Source organism: Alligator mississippiensis, chromosome 5, assembly GCF_030867095.1.
Source record: "Alligator mississippiensis isolate rAllMis1 chromosome 5, rAllMis1, whole genome shotgun sequence".
Lineage (NCBI taxonomy): Eukaryota > Metazoa > Chordata > Crocodylia > Alligatoridae > Alligator > Alligator mississippiensis.
This window is the reverse complement of record NC_081828.1, coordinates 147,547,396-147,560,889: the sequence shown is the minus strand read 5'-3', so window position 1 is coordinate 147,560,889 and position 13,494 is coordinate 147,547,396.

Genomic DNA, 13,494 nt, shown 5'->3' with positions numbered 1-13,494 from the left:
CAAGAACTATGCTATAGGATATGGGTACACTAAAAGAGGCACTTTCCTCGTGTGTACAAGGAACCTTTGTCACATGCACAAGGGCCCTGAGTTTCAGCCCTCAACTGCCTAATCCAGCTTTCTTTGCCCTGTCCTGGGAAATATACTTGCTGAGCCTGCTTAGGCTCCTGGACCACCCTGGCCCTTGTCTCTGTTCTTTTCCTGGGCACTGAGCTAGCTCTGGCTTTGTCTGTAGGCCCTGTTCTGGGCCCCTGGCCCTGATTTCACCCTTCGAGGGCTGTCTCTGCCCTCCCTCAGGCACTGACCTCCTGGTGCTTGCCCAAGCTAGGCTTCAGTCTTTCTCTCTGGGCTTTAAAACTCCCCCTCAAGCCTAAGGCTATGGCATGCCCTGAATCAAGGACCTTAGCCAGGCTCTAAATGCTGGCATGCCCCTGGCACCTTACTGTGGGTTAAACCACCAAGCACACCTCAGGCACTCCCCTATGTCCTCTACTCACTCCCCTTTCAGCCACTCTCAAACTGCTGGTTGACACTACAACCAAAGAGTAAGCCTTCTGGCAAACACAACTGAATTTTATTAGTAGATGTTTAGAATTAGGAATCCAAAAAGATGACAAAGCCAGTAAGGAAATACAGATCGCCTGAGTGCGAGACTAACATAAGAGAGATGGGGGTGAGGAGGGGAACGCAACTAGGCTACAGATAATACAATGTTAGCCAACTAAGCCCAGGGGTAGGGGAGGAGGGGTAGGGAAAGGGAAGGGAGGGGATTCAGGATGCTGAGAGAAAAGAAGATAGATACAGACAAACCTGTACAATGGTGCACAATGGTGGAGGAAGTAGGTTGACAAAAGTTTCTCAGTCCATATAGAGTCTCATCGCGTGGGTCCTCTTTGAACTCAAACTCCCTCTGAGTCCAAACATAAGCAATGGCTACCTACCTGAATAGCAAGGCTTCCCTTAGCATTCCCCTGTGGGGCATCAGCACTTTGCTCATCTTCCTTCAAGACGGTCCCCGTGCCAGCTAGGATTGCTCCTGCATTGATCGGGAGTTGCTACCTCCAGGGCTAGACTTACCCTCCTGGCTCAGGGCCTGTGTTTATGTACCTCCCTGGCTCTGCCCCTGCTGGTCACATACCTTGCTGAGCTGCCACAGGTGTTTCCAGATTCAGCCTGCTGGCTCAGCCTCAGGGTGACTTACTGCTGCTGGTCTCTGCTGTGCTCCTGTGCAAGGCTCTACAACATGGTACTACTGCAACACAGCTAGTTCTGTGGTAAATGCCTCCATCAGGTAAGTTCCCCAGTTCCTGTTCCCTGGCAGCTCATAGTAAGCAGCTTTCCCCACCTGAGGCTCTTTGTACTGCTCCTTCACCTTTTAAGTAACAGGAACTTTTGGCTCTCTGTTACACCAACTATTACCAAAACATAGTTCATGACTGCTCATTAGCATTAGATTTCTTTATTACTGATATTGTGGTAGGTTTTTGAGACTCTGCCCCACTATGTTTCTACCCCAAGGAGCTCACCATTTAAATACAAAAAAATCAAAGGAAGGGAAAAACCTGTGCTTACATGTGGTTTTATTAGCTGAGAGTTATATACGTGGCTACAACAGAGAGAGAGCACAGAAATATAGTCATGGTTTACCAGCTGCCTAACAACTGTCAAGTTATTCATCATAGTGAAAGAGATGAATTGTAAAGAACAATTTAAAGGGGATTTCATTCAGTTGGATCATTGATACAAATAACATTAAATACATTTTAAATATGTTTATTATTGTTTTAGTTATGACCAAAAACTAGAAGTATGCCATCAACATGAAATGAATTGAGTCTAACTTTATGCGTCATACTTGCCCCCAAATCTCCCTATTCATGCCGTTTTGAAATTGCATTTTTCTCTGAATTTTTTTCTTTGCTATGGAACATAGACAAAAGAGGGACCTCACTAACTGAGCTGTATAATAGAGACATGGAAACTGACTATGAAATCCTGTCAATGCATGAAGCAAACAAGTTGAAAAAGCTGTAAAGACATTGAAAAAAAAAATTCCAGGTTGTTACAGTATGTAGAAGTGATCAGGACTGCCGTATACAAACATATTATTTACTAAGGTCACATTTTTAGTTGTGTTCACTGAATTAATTACCCCGAAAATTTGGGGACAGAATTAAAATATATAGAGTTAAATACACACAACAAATCCCTGAACAGATTCAGAATATTTGGTCCAAATAATTATAATATTGAACTTTTAAACTTTTTGCAGACAGAAGTAATTTATTCTACTGAAGAAAATACAGCTATATGCAGCAGAGGTATGTGAAATCTATAATTATATTTAGAGTAAGAGTCTGTTTTTATATGTTTGTTTTGTTAGCTGATTGTTGTTTATGTTTTTATTATAGTACTGCTTATTTGTATAATTACAAACTCTTTAAGTAAGGTACTTAAAAGAAAAAAATGAGAGTTTCATGTATTTTAAGAGACAACTTCATTTAGTATTATTCCATAATAATGTGTTCTCTTTTTATAGATAGATAAATCCATAAATGCTATGAAAACCAGCAAGGAGCCAACAGTGGAGGCTATGGACTCAGCAAGGGAGCAGATAAATCAAAGTAAAGAGGACTGCCAAACTTGTACATGACATTGAAATGGTCCTGGATGTCCTTCAGATCTTAAATCTATTTTTGTTTGCAGAAGCTCCTTGATATCAGAATAGTTCCAATACATCTCTCTCTGTGCCAAGCAGTTAATATTATTGAACAATAATAAACCTTCTGTCAGTCTGTAAAATGCTTCAGATACAAGTCTTGTAATTTTTTTCTGATGTAATTTTTCCCCTAGTGCTGAAAAAACATACCGCAAATCATAGAGGTATCATAGTCTAGATTGTCGGTAAAACATTTTCAAACAGAAGCTTGTAACGAAAGAAGAGTTCTGCTGTCTGAAGTTTCCTCGTTTATTCAAGTGTTCAGTTTGTCTTCTGAATATGACCTCAAATGAAACCCAACAGCTGAATTCAATATTCACTGTGTATTTGTACTCATCTTTTAAAAAATATGGTCTCTCTTTAAAGGCAAGATTGTCTGCCAAAGCACGTAGTTAAGTTACCTTACCACAGCGTTCAGCATTCAGTCTCAGGAATGAGGATGTTTGGTCCTCTTAGAAGTAAAGTTTGTTATGAGGCTATTTGGCAAATAGCTCTATATGCTTGCCATTTATGCCTTTCCAATTTAACTCTAGATTTACTATTAGACAGCTGTGTTAAATGAACTTACTGACATTTGGGAGTTCCAAACTTCTCCAAACATGTGAGTGCACCCTACTAAAGAATTTAAGTTTTATATATATACAAAACTTGCAAGGTACTTGCTTCCTCCTCTCAAAAACAAAACTAAAAGCATAAAAATACAAAATGTTCATTAACTGAGTAGTGTGTATTGAATTGTCCTTCTCTGCTCTGATTTACTTGGTATTAACAGAATTCCTCATCTGAATTTCCCTACCTTTTGGGGCCCTGCTCAAAGCTTCAGTATCAGCCCTTCACCCTTTACTAGACAGCGTACTAATAGTTGCCTTAAAATTGACAGCTGCAAGGTGCTTTCATGACTACTAGTGCAACTTGGATCTGTGCTGCAGTTGTACAGTTTTCACTGCCCTGATGCCGTCCCTGTTAACTCTGTAGGTGTACAACCACATACAAAACAAACAACCAGAGAAAACGTGAACAGGCACAGGTTTAAAATCCAGTTCCACCTGCATTGACATTGTTGTTAAGATTTGTGCCCCCACTATTCCGATTAAATATATACACACACACATACACACACACACACATATATAGTAAGCTGTTGATATAGCTAGTAGTAATGAATCTGTTAATGTTTTTCCAGAGAGCTCATCGCCATAACATCCAATTGCTCTTTAGCACTGTGGGTTAGAATAATCTTTGAGCAATAACACGGAGAAAAAACAAATTCACTAAGAAAACAGATCACCATGACACTGTTCTCTATGTGTAAAAAATGATATATGGTAATATTAGCAAAAAGATTTCAAATGATAATTTGTCATTTGCTTATGACAAGATTAATTTTTTATTATATAATGCCCCATTAATCATTGCAACCTTGAGATATTGTCATATCTATTACATTAGAAATAACCTAGCATAATTTTAAACATTACTGTTATTACCATAAAGTTACTGTAACCAAACATTACCATAATGTTAACACATTTTATTGATATAATTATAAAGCATTAAAATTAAAATAATGTTTCAAGTACAGTGGAATTAAGCAAGCTATGTGACCTCTCTGGCCTGTAATTGGTACTATGGTGCTTAAACATTGCCCTGTACTCCAGAGGTTTACTTCTAGCTATTTTTCAAACCACTGCATGTGAGAAAAAGAACAATGGATTTCAGATATGATCAGCCAAGAAAACAAATGCTCCATCATTCAGAATTTCTTTCTATATAATTATGCCTGATTGAATACTTTTTAGTAAATTATTTACCAAATATAAGCAATATTGCTCACTTAGTCTCTGTTAGCATTTCCTTCCCTAGTATTCAATAGGTAAAACATCTGTCTCTACAAAGACAAATGCAGTTGTCATTAAGGTGCAGAAATTAGTAAAAGAATATCATGAAAAACTATTTCATCTGGTAAGAAGATAATTTTCTCATTATCTACAGTATTTTCCAGGTCCCGTAGGCAGGTTGCTAAGCCTGCTCGCTTCTGCAAAAGGGTTCGCTTCCTAAAGAACTCCTCAGCCAGTCCTCCCAAGTAAAGCACAGCCTTGTAAACAAGCAAATAAACACATTTAAAAACCCAAATCCTACCCTGTTTCAGACACTGCCTATATACATGCCCAGGGGTGGGGAAGCGTTTTAATTAGAGCAGTTCCCAGAGAGCTGCTATACTTAAAACACCTCACCATCACATGTATTAAGCTGCCACGGGTTTAAAACTGGCTGTGTGGGTGCTATATCCAACGTCTTTGCATGAGTTGTATATGGATAGGAATCTATGATTAACAGTAAGGAATGGTATTAATCAAACAAAATTTCTATGGGAAATTGATTTAATTTATTAATGTTAACAATTCAAAATATAATGAAATTTCCCCAAAAGCCTTGACATGTAGTCAACCTTCCATTTTTTTCACAAAAATTTCTGGCAGCAGTAGAAACTCTGTACATGTAACAGAGCTAAGAATATTGTCTGTTTATACACACACACACACACACACACACACACACACACACACACAGAGTGTCTCTCTCCACTCTGGTATCTGAGCACTGTAAAGCCCATTTACTATTTCAAGAAACAACTAGAAAAGCATCAAACGGAAAAAAACCAACTTTCAGAAAATGATGTTTTCAACTCTTGTGATCTAATAGGGAATCTTACAGTATTTTGCACTCATATTTTAAAGCCCCAGTTCCTGCAATTATGTGCTTAGGTGAGCATCTCAGCTTTCTTTTTAGAAATGTAAGTTTCAGCCTGGTCACTAATACAGTCTCTAATGGCTATAACAGCAGAAAGCAAAAAAATCACAAGCTATTTTTAGAAGTCTCAGGAGGCAATCTCATGACCCAATTCAAGATTTTTGAACTCTTGGGGTAAACAATACTGTAAGCATGCACAGAGGATGCTGCTTCATGCTGAAAGCCCTTTGTTTGTATGGTAGGAGCCCAGCTTCTGCTAACCTTAATAACCACGGGATAAATCAGTTCTTTACTCTCCCCCTGAAATGCGTGGATATTTTATCCGAGTAAAGATTGATTCCGTCAAAGATTTTTTCTTCCTCCAGAGACAGATGACCAGGGTCCCCTGATGGAATTGTCTCTTTACTATTATGTTGGGCAGCAAGGTATGTGCTCTGCTATCAAACGTATAGGAGGCCTATGCTCAGGATATTGCAATCATCTAAGGAGAGCCAATGGAGACCCGCCCAAAAAACATTCTCAAGAGGGTTCTGCTGCAGGGAAAGCAAAGTAACTAACTCTCTATATTTTGTTTAGTGAAAGGGCATTCTAACTCCACCCATACACCTCTCACATTTGAACACAGGCAAAACAAGCAATTGCAGCAGCAGCAGCTGCCATTCTTCCCCACCCTTTAAATCAGCAGCTGGGTCTGGTGCCTAACTCACCCACCTACCATTACGCTACTGTATGCAGATCTTCAAACCCATAGGGCGCATCCACAAGAAGTGTGCACATGTGTCTCGCAGCACCTCAAAACCCTTTGAGATGCTGAAAGAGTTATGTGCGGGAACAAAAAAATGTTCCCTATGCTGCAGATTTGCAACACAGGGCCAAAATTAGACCCCTAGATAGCCAAAGGAAAAAAAAAACATGGGGGAAAAAAGCGGGGCAGGTCTGGGACTGTGCCCTGAGGAAGCCGGAGGCTTGGTCCTCCACAGAGATGCTCTGATATCCAGGCAGAGCATCTCTATGGCTGGCCCTCACTCCGGTGCTGAAGCATGCTGCCTGCCCATGCAGGGTAGGCAGCGTGCCAGCTGCAGGGAGTGGACCTGGACTCCTGCTGGTAAGTAGGGGGCGGGGGGGTGAAGGAGGGGGAGGGGACCATGGGGGAACTAGTGCTCTGCCTGCTCTCCCAGCCCCCTGGATCACTGTCCTGCCCAACCCCATCCCCCACCTGTCCCCCGATGCCCCCCATGCCTGCCCTACCCGGCCCCTTCCCCCCCCTTCCCCACCATCGCTACCCTGCCCGGTCCCATCCCCTGCCCGCCCTCTGAGCCCCCCACAATTGCTTCCCCACCTAGCCCCAGCATCAGCAATTTAAAAAAAAAACCCAAAACCCACACACACCAGCAGTAGCAGCTGCCATTGGGGTCACAGGGGCCATGTGGCACAGCCCCCTGCTAGTGCAGCTTGGGGCCCAGGTAACAGCTGCAGCGGTGCCAGCTGCCCAGCAGTGTATGGAGCCACACAGTGTCCTGCAGATCCTGGCCACACCCGCAGGATCAGGCAGGGTCAGTGGCAGTACGGGTGCCAGGAGGCTGGGGCCAGGTCCCGCTGCCCCCTGCTATCCTGTGCTGCATGAGGGGGCTCTGCCACGAAGCTCCACAGCCCCCCACAGCAGCTGCTACTGCCGGTAAGTATGGGGCTTTTTTTTTTGTCCTGGACTGCTGGGGCGGGGCTGGGCTGGGCTGGGCTGGGCAGGGGAGGAATCGGGGGCAGGGCTGGGTTGGGGGGGGGCGAGTGACAGAGTGACTTTGGGATTTTTTTATCAGGGATTTTTCAGTTTTCAAACAGGGAACACCAGAATTCCTGCTGGGGAGGCAAGTGGCAGGACCCAGGCAGAGGAGCCTGCTCAGAGCTGGCACTTTGGACCCAGCTGGAGGTGGCTGACCACCTGGCCAATTGGGACCAGGAGAACATGCCTTGACAGTTTAAAGCAGGCCACCACACTGGAAGTATCTTCCAGGAGATAACTGCCCTGATGGCCAGGCAGGGGCACACATGGCAGTAGTGCCACACAAAAGCCAATTCTGCAGCCACAGCCCACTGGGAGCTGGCCCAGAGGGGCAGATGCCTCTGCTGGCTGTGCAGTCCCAATCTGGGTCTGACAGGTGCACAGCAAGTCACAGCCAGGCAGCAGCCCCACTGCCAGACTGCTGCAGTAGGTAAAGGGTGCAGGGAACCCTCAGGGCTACTTCAGCAGTCCAGCTGGCACAAGGGGTAGTGTCCCCAGGTACCAGTTGGCTGGGCACCAGAAGGTTCTGAGAGTAGTCCTGAGCTACTTGCCAGGGCAATTTTTTGCATTGATGGGGACAGCACAGGTGCTGGCCCTGGGCTCTAGCTTCCCCTGGCTGCAGATCTGGGAGGAGACAGGCAGAGTTATTTTGCCCCAAGTGGCACAAATTTTCCCACATTAAAGTGCATATCCAGGCACATGCACTGAGGCAAAAAGCCCCAGCTCAAATTTGCACCGCTTCTATTTGAGCTGCTGCAAGCACACGTGCTTGTATATGTGGATGTAGAGGGCTTCCACACACACCAAGGGAATGAGGAAAATATGGAGGAGAGGTGGAACTGATGGACGTCTAAAGAATTTTCATTCTATTCACATACCAACACACAGAAGGGATGATGCCCACTTAATTAAGGACACAGGGTTTGGCCTTGTCTTGGTGACACAGCGGCAAGGTCAAGTCCCTTTGGATTATTAGGAACAATTAAGAAATGAAGATCTCATTTAAACTTCCTCTCAGGGCAAAAAGAAGAGAACAGTGCTGAGAAATGCCAATACAGAATTATGGATTATTATTATTATTTTAGGCATTCTCATATTTTTTATTTGACAGTTTCAATTAATCTGGTCTTCATAGTATCACATTGTTCTGCTGTGATCTATCTTGAGAAAGCCCTCTCAGGATACCCCTGGAGCCTAAGCCTGAGTTCTGGAGACTCAAAATTCAAGGGCAGCTTCTTTTAGAAAGCTCACTTCTTTTAATTTAACAATTCAAAAAACATGTATGTATGTTAATACTAAATTAAATATGAATATGAATTATGAAAAATCAGTTTTTGGCAAAGTGAGAGGTTTGGGATGAATAAATAACCAAGTATTTCTGACAAAATTCTCAGAAGTTAAATTGTTGGTAAGGGAGGGTTTGATTCCATGGAAAATTCCAAGGCTATAAAAGGCTCCCTTTTGTCTCAGTTATACTTGGATAGCTCCTGGTTTTACTGAAATCAAAGGCAACATTTCTGTTGACTTTAAAGGATCTATGATTTGCCTCACAATGCATATAGAATCACACATTGTTTATTCCTGGTGACTTCTGGATTTAGAATTTTTGCTCTTAATCCATATTTTGGACTTCTACACTCTTAACACTACTAGGACCTTCTTACCACAATTAAATCACTATTTTTAAGTATGCACAATTATGTGGTTCATTGTACACTAGGAAATATGTCCATAGATGTAACTACATATAAATTGCAATTAATTTGTTTCACCATGTAACAGTTGCAGTAAAATTAGTGTTACTGATGAAATGCAGTATAGACCATATTTCTAGTACAGAACATCAGGGAGATATTCAGTACAGTCTAGCTGAGTGAGTCACCCTCTGAAACACCTGGATGTAGATTTCCATTAATAGCACGCACAAAGGCAAGCATTTTTAAAGTTTAATATGCATGATAAAAAAAACAAACCAAACATGTTGACATTTAGGCTCAGGAAGCAGCTCCTAAATCCTAGAGAGGTACAGATCTTATTTCCTAGCAACAGGATCTTGAAGCTTACACACTCTATCAATAGCTTCCTGAGCTTGTTCAGGGAGTCTCAGTAGCCTGCAACCATTGAAAGAACAAAACAGAATTTTTAGCATGTTGTTTGTCCCTGATGGAGAGATTTTCAGACCTTGCCCAGGTTCTTGAAACTCACTAGGATTTTCCTGGAACTCAGCAGGATTTTTCTCCTACTTTCAAATCTGGAGAGGCATGAACAAACTGTGTTCCTGTTAACAAAAAATACTTTGTATTTCCGGCACTTGCGCACGTGAAAGAGAGAGAGAGCGTGCACCAGCCTAATTCATATTTTCTTCTGTAGTCACTCTGCTTTTGCAAATTAACCACCATTTTTCTTTATGGTTAATATGCTATTGTATCTGATGATTATGGAGAAGCAACACAACCTTCAGAGATAAGGTTAAGCAAAACTGTTTTTAAAATGTTCCCACCCAATTTTCAAAATTCTTAACAAGTATCCACAGCACTTAATCCAAGAGGGAGAAAGTCACAACGTTCTTCCTGGAAAACTTAAGACAGGAGCCAGATTGTCATCTAGTATAAAGAAATGTGGAGTTCAATGTACTACAGCAATACAAGCCATCTGAGGGCCTGGCTCCGACCATAGCAACATCCATCATCTATTCTTTTTAAAAATTTCCAAATTATTTTATTGGCTCAACACAACTCTAAAATGGCTTTATCTAGACACACTGAACTTGCTTGAACATAATTTAATTTTTGATCTTTCTGAGGAAAGTGCCTTTGGGATTTTTGGAAGGTGTGGCAGGGCACTGTTGGTGCCTGCCACTTTAAGGGCTGAGCCAAGCAGCCAGCAGATGCTTGATTGTGGTGGCCATTTTAGATCTCTGGCCACCTATATAAACACATCGCCTGGCTGCAAGGCTGAATGCAACATCCTGGAGGTAAGGGCAGGAGCTGTAGGGGATGGCTTGGAGGCTCCTGGTCCTGAGCATGGCCTAAAACTGCACCCTGCCTTGAGTGGGTGGCCTGGTGGGGCTCCCAGTGGTGCGGCAGTCCCCAGGAAATACCAAGCCAGTTACCACCCTGGTGAAAGGCAGGTCACGGTGCCTTAATAACCCCAGCTCCCACAACCAGGTGGGTTACCCCATGGTAGGGCCAAGAAGGTGGACCTAGGTTAGAGAGTGGGCTATAGACTCAGAAGCCCTACTTAGAATACCCTCGACTGCTCAATGCTGGGGCCAGGACCAGAACGGTCAAAAGGGCCAGAGGCCCACCGTGAGGGATGCCCAGAGCTGAGGGCCTGGGGTTTCTGACTGTCCTTGGAGGTAAGGCCAGGGTCTGTGTGGCCAAAGGTCTCAGGGGGGACCACACCTGAGAGAGGAAAGAGTTCAGGGAGCTAGGCAGCTCTGAATGAAGATGGAGTAGGCTGCCTGATTGGAGGGATCCGGTTGGGGTCTGGATTGGAGGATTCTGGGGCCCAGTGTGGGGCCGGTGATGATAAGAACAGTGGATACCATCTGCGAGGCTTGGGCTGCAATGTAGGGGAGGAAAAGAGTCTCAGATAGCACCCCCTGGCACTGGGGCAAGAAATGGGCAGCCTCCTGCCTAATTAATATCATAATTATAGATCATCAAGGCATGGCAGGCGAGAAGGCGGGTGGTTGGCCCAGAAATGGGTGGATGAGCCATTGGTAGACTGGCCCTGAGGAAGCCCCCTGTTACAGGAGGTTGGAGCTAGGCTGCTAAGCATTTACATGACCTTAGGAGTCCTGAAAAGAATTGTGAGGCAGAGTTTTATACCTACTTTGGACTTGTCTCCATTCCAAATAAACAATGCTCAGTACAGAAGTAAAGAGGTTTGGAAAAAATGTAGCTATATACCACTTATTTGAGATCTGCTGAAGACTCTATAGCCCCAGAGTAAGTTAAAGCTGTCACAAGCCTTTAACAGCAGCCCACAACAGACCATTTTGCAGTCAAGAACCACCAGAGCACTTCAGAACTCCAAACTATCCCCCTGCTTTGGGAGCCCTCTCATGCCAAGTTGGTTCCCCATTATCCACACTACTTCCTAGTGCTCTTGGTGTATTGAAAGAAGAAAATATAATAGGTCCAGTTTTCAGGGATTTAAATAACTACACAAAGTCAATGGTAGTGGAGAATTAGGCTTACACCCTTCAAATCATTCGATAAACATTAGTTAACCTCTACCCAATGATCTTATTTGCAAGTTGCAAGTTCAGCTCAGGAAGCTCAAACTAGTATAGCAGGATCTAATGTCAGTGATGAGTTGAAGGAAGTCATATGATGAGTATATGTGCAATTCAGCACAACCCGTCCAGATGATTTAAAAATAGATGGAATCCTATAATAAATTATAAATGTCAGGAACAGTGACTGCATCATGTAAGCTGCTGTCAGTTTCTAAAACCATATGTGCTTAGCATTTGATATATCCAAATTGCTTTTTTAAATTGCATATTCTTGATTGTATATCTTTAACTATAGTGTCTATTCAGATACTTGTGCTCATGCTTGTATTTTGAACTGTTTGTGTGTAGTTGAGAACGCACTGCTTGTTTTTCCATGCTCTGTCCCATTGTTATACTCATTCTTTATATCACCCCCAAACACTAGAGTGCAAGTATTTTGAAATTCAGATCTTATCTTTCCAGTTATGTTGTAAAGCTTGTCAACTATGTTTGCATGACTTTCTATACAAATGAGAACATTAGGTAAATTAAAAACACTCAGATTTTCAAATCTTTTTATTAATAATGCTACGAACAATTAAAGCACATTTTAAAACCAGATACAGAGTACATTTAATGTGGCATTATGCCATTTACAGTAAAGGACACTACCAAGATGTTGATAGGAAAGGGGAATCTGAATTGCTTCCAGATCATCTACTCCAGCTGCTGCTCCTTATGCAAAAGCTCCTGATGCCCAAAAAGATTCTAGTCTATGTGTAGAACCTCTGTGACTATCGCCAATGCAAACTGTCAGGCAATGGAGTAAGGAGAACATTTTGGATGTATACATGCCAAGATGCATATAATTAATTTAAATCTCCCTAGGAAGTGGAATTATGATCAGAAAAGAGCAATGTGCTGCCAGTTATTTTTTGGCACTGAAGTCTTAAAGAATTCCTAAAAAAAGACATGAGACTGGAACAAATTCATGTCCTTCATCTTTACACTGAAGTACAAAATAGGTACAGATACAGACTCAAAGACTATTAGGGGAAGTGGGCACTTGCCTTTAAATGAAAGCTAAATAAGCTTGTATGCTTTCATGGCACACCAAAGAAGTGGTACAAGGACACCCTAAAGATGCCCCTAAAGAGTTTTGGCATTGGCCCGGAGTTGTGGGAGCAAATTGCTCGTGACCGTCCATCCTGGAAGTCATCAGTCCAGAGCGGAGCACTGGCCTTTGAGCAGCAGCACACGGAAGAGGCAGTGAGGAAGCGTGTGGCCAGGAAAACAAGGACCTCTTGTGTCCAGTCCTAGTCGCTCTCCTGCCCCTGCTGCAGCAGATTGTTCAGGGCAAAGATTGGGCTTATAAATCACCTGCGTACCCACGCGACCTAGCCTCCACCTCCTCCTCTCTCTTCTTTCTCCTTTTTCCTCTTTCTCTCCCTTTCTCTTTTCTCCCTCACTTTTTCTTTCCCGCTTCCTTTCTCTCTTCTCTTCCCTCCTCCCCCTGACCCCGGATGCAATCATCTTTGCTTGCAAAGGACAAACAACAAATAATCTTGTTGAATAAAACATGCTGGCATGATTACCTGCTGCTGAAGCAACCCCTGTTCATCCCAGTTCTTGTATCTACCTGTTCTTGTATCGCCTGCTTATATCTGTTATAGTGAAGAATCCATTCAAGAACAGTTTGTTTGTGTGAAAACAGAACCCCCACAATGTACCTTGAGAAATTTGGTGATCTCTTGCCACACAACAACAACAACAGGCTTTGCATTGTGGAATAGAGGATATCAAACCACATTTCAAAAGTTGGGAAGGACAAAGACAAATTATTCTAAGCTTCCACATGGGGGGAAAGCATACAAAGCAACTAAATTCCAGTTGTGTGTTCCACACAAGAACCAATTCCCTGTTGGGCTGATGTACTTCGGAGTGTGCAGGAATGTGAATAAGGCATGGAGGAGGTAGTCCCTGCACCTCCTTCAGAGACCCGCTGTGACGATTGTAGGTGTG